A 4,243-nucleotide genomic window follows, 5' to 3' on the forward strand; every position below is an offset into this window, starting at 1 on the left:
GCAAGAAACGAAAGACTAGCTAACACCATTAATTTATATCGAGTGTATATTCCTCATCATCAAATGAACCACTATTGTATATATCACCTTAATTCATTAATTTTAAGAGATCGTTATCTACAGTAAAATTATGGCAGCATTTTTCTTCACGTTTTAAACCGTATCTTATATATAAAATAGCGTTTAGCGTTTTAACGCACATTGGATTTCTTTGCATAGTTTTTATTATATTCATTTAACTAAATATTCGCTCTACTTCTGCATTAGGCAAAACAAGAAAACTAAAAACTCGGTTGCAAAGGTCAGAAAAAGGGTTTTCTCCTAGGGCATTTCGAAATTGATAAACTTCGGCCCAAAATTTTACAGTTGAGTCTAAATTACTCCAGGTATGTAACGTTAACCGTTGCCATTGCATCTCTATGGATGTTATTTCGTCGGCATTATATTTGTGTTTTTGTTGCTGTAGTTGAACAAATACTTTTGGTTTAATTACTCTTAATGCATTTCCAACCGAAAAAAGTCAATTTTTTTAGTGTGGCAATATTTGTAGGGAGGCGTTGGCGTAATTCCTTTATTAAAGTGATAATAAAATAGCGACCATTTTCTCGAATTATTTTCTCGGCTTCGTGGTCAAAAGCGTTTGTGCTTACTTTTGTTTTTAAATACTCTTCAAAACTGTGATAAAACTGAGGAAATGGAGCAAGGTATGGTTCCAACGGGGAGCATATAAGATCAAATGTGTCCGCGCTAATAACCACTAGGGAGCATAGATGCGAAAGTAAAACATTGAGTTCATTAAAAATCTTCATTGGGTCTGCATTATTGCTTTCGAACAACTTGTTTACTTTTTGCGCCTGAAAATTATGCAAATAGTAAAATCGGCTAAAAACGGCTAACTTTTTTTTTACAAACCGGCTGCCGGCTAGATCGAATTTTCTCCGGCTAGTTGCTATCAAAACCGGCTAAATCTAGCCGGAAAACGGCTAAAATGGCAACGCTGATGCCAACTATAATTGAATTATTTTCTTCTTACTTTTTACAGTTTAAGGAAGTTCCAACGTTATGTAAAACCTTAAGAAAATCATAAAGTTTTTTGTTTGAATTAAAAATTCAGTACAAATCAGCACTATTTTTGGCATTCTGACATTAGCATCAGGACATTAGCATACTGATTGAAGAAATTAATAAAATCAGTACAAGAGTTGAAAAATCAGTATTGTACTGATAAAATCAGTACGTCTGGCAACCGTAACAGTGTCAAAAGCCTTAGAATAACCGAGTAGAGTTAAGAAGGTAGCATGATTTTTGTCCATGTTTTGCCTTATATCATCTGAGACCTTTAATAGTGCGGTGACGCAGCTTCTATAAGTCCTGAAGCCTGATTGATGTACGCACAAAAGAGAATTACGACTAAAAAAATAGTTTATTTGTCGATGCACTAGGCCCTCCAGCACCTTGGATAAGAAGGGCAATATAGCAATTGGTCGAAAATTGCCATTGGGTTTAGAAATGGGAATGATCTTGGCTCTCTTCCAGCACGCTGGGTAAACACGCGTTGTCAGGACGGCATTCATAGCATGCGTAAGGTGAGGAAGAATTTTGGGGAGGAGACATTTAAGAAATTTTGGGTGAATGCCATCGAATCCAACGGCGTTAGATTTAACACAAAGTATTGACTGGACAACATCACATTCGTCTGCACATTCAAAATAGAAACTGGGCAAAATATTAAGTGTATGAGTGTTATAAAGCTCGTAACAAATATTATCACACGGAGCAGACAAATTAACAAACTTTTCATTTATATCGCTGACATTCACAGGTTCGGTAATGGGGTTATTTTGTTTGCCAATTCGGATTTGATGCACCTGCTTCCAAGTCTGCTTGGAGCCGTAATATTTTTCCTCCTAATCTTGTACTCGTTGCAGAGCATTTCCCTTTTTTGCTTCCATTTTCGGTACGCTATTATATATATATATAATAGCTTGTATCCATTCACACAAAACAAACCATTACTCAAATAGGAAAAGAGCAAAATTTCAGATATACACACCACGTTGACATTAGAAGATTCAAATATGTATCTGAATTCGTCAATTTTGTTTGATATGCTTTGAGCATTCAAATGACAGACTTTTAGTCCCTTCCTTTGTTTGCCCAAAATGCGAATCATGTTAAATATATTGTCTCTGGAACGACAGCAATCATCAAACTTCAGAGAAATTAGTTCTGAAAGAGCGGACTCTGCCTCTCAAGAGAAACTGCATGGGTAGACGAAGAAGAGTAACGTTGAAGGCAGATTTTATGTCACTTATGTAAGGAGAGTTAGCAGATAGAGAAGAATTGGAGAGATAGAAAATAATATGAACATACTTAATATACTTAATTACTGATATTAAAAACATAAGAAATATATACATAATTATTGACTGAGACAAATTAACGCTCACGAAACAGTAGCTGCAATCCGACGAAGAACTTCATTGCTGGATACTTGCATTGCATTGCTGTTGGGACGAATTCAAACACAGACATTGCCGCGAATTGAGAATACAGACATTTAGTTTGTTCCAGTACTTTTCGGACTAAAACCTGTGGAGATGTCAAACTACAATCTTTCTAGTGAGAGTAACAGGAGAACAGATGCAGAAGTGTACGGGAACGCAAAAAGTTTTTTCCCAGCAAAAACGTCTTTTGCAAACTACAATTTTGCTCTTTCTAGTGAGAGTAACTAAATCTTGAAACTTCATTCTGGGAACAGTTGCTCAGTTACTCTCACGAGAGTGTTCCCAGATACAGAATTTTTGGCGTACGGGAACGACTTTGGACTAAATCCTGCAAAACCTGCAAATCGAAGACGTGCTGGAACGCTCTAATTATTTGTTTTTGCCTCTTCAATTGCATGATGTCACGTCTGTGCTTAGTGAGACTCTCATGAATATCTACTCGCCCGTCAGAGTCGTGCCCGATGTTGCGCAGCAGTATTGGCCTCTGTGTAGATTTGCGGAAGCGCGTAGCTGCGCGAAACAACTCGGAACGATCGGCAGAAGAGCGTAACTTTACTACTACGGGGGTAGCAGTACTTTTGTTTTTGCTGGGCAGACGAAAAAACAGCGCCCATTGGCGTAACATCTAGCTGAAATGCACAACACAGCTGGGAGAAAGTCTCACGTAGGTTGTAGTCATCCGTTTGCGGAATACCTCGTAAGATGATGTCAGGTGAAGAAAGCGCATTCTGACAGCCGTCAAGTTGTGCTCTTAGCATTTGCGCCTCGGTACGCAATTCGTTGACTTGATCACATTCTCGCTCGGCCTTTGTTAACGCGTTTCACCACATTCTTTGCTCCTAGTTGTTGCGCACAGCTGATGTTTAGGTACGCATTCCACCTCGGCATGCTCTTCAATATGTTTCACCTTCTGCTTTAAATTTTCCAGATCTACCGTTAGCTCACCAGCCTCTGCATAACACGTCCTACCGACTCCCTCATATATGCGGACAGCTGTTCGATAAAGCTATCTTTTTGAGCACCAACTTTTGCTTCGAGTCGACCAAAACAGTTGTCAATTGGCACGTTTTCCCCAGTCTTGCTCTGCTGAAGAGGGGAAGCTGTTACTTGGCGCGCAGTTTCAAGTTCTGGTTGGTGATCGTATTTCCCTCGTTGTTTCTTTTAATTTCTAGATTTGCGATTCGAAGTTAATGATGCCCGAGCCCAGCCAGCCAAATCAACCCTTTTTTGAAACTTAGAGGGTAATAAACACAGTGTAACCTTCGAATAATACTATTATATTGCAGCGCTGTACAAACACGTCTACTCCACAGACATACCAAATCATTACTTCAATCTTATTTGTTGACTTGTTTTATATTTATTTAAAGTTTAACTGTTTCCAAAACACTTTGGTTTCAGTACATAATTTATCGGAATACAGCAGTAGACAGCAACCCTGCACTATACTACTACAGCTACATGTCGACAGATGACGCCGGTGATTATTATTATTTATTGTCACCCGATGGCGCTGGTGATGCCCACAGCTGGTCGATCCTCCGCAGAAATTTTAACCGCAACAACAGTTGTAAGAATACGCCAGCAGGTAGCTAAAGGCGTTGATGTTTTGTGTATTTTTATACCCGAGCGCACTTGTTTGTAACAGCCAAAACGAATCGTGATAGATATAGACAAATGTATACAAAAATGCTCAGAATGAATAGAGAAGTCGATTAAGTCATGTCTATCTGTCC

This window comes from Rhagoletis pomonella, unplaced genomic scaffold (assembly GCF_013731165.1).
Source record: "Rhagoletis pomonella isolate Grant_MI unplaced genomic scaffold, Rhpom_1.0 Rhpom_scaffold_01886, whole genome shotgun sequence".
Classification (NCBI taxonomy): domain Eukaryota; kingdom Metazoa; phylum Arthropoda; class Insecta; order Diptera; family Tephritidae; genus Rhagoletis; species Rhagoletis pomonella.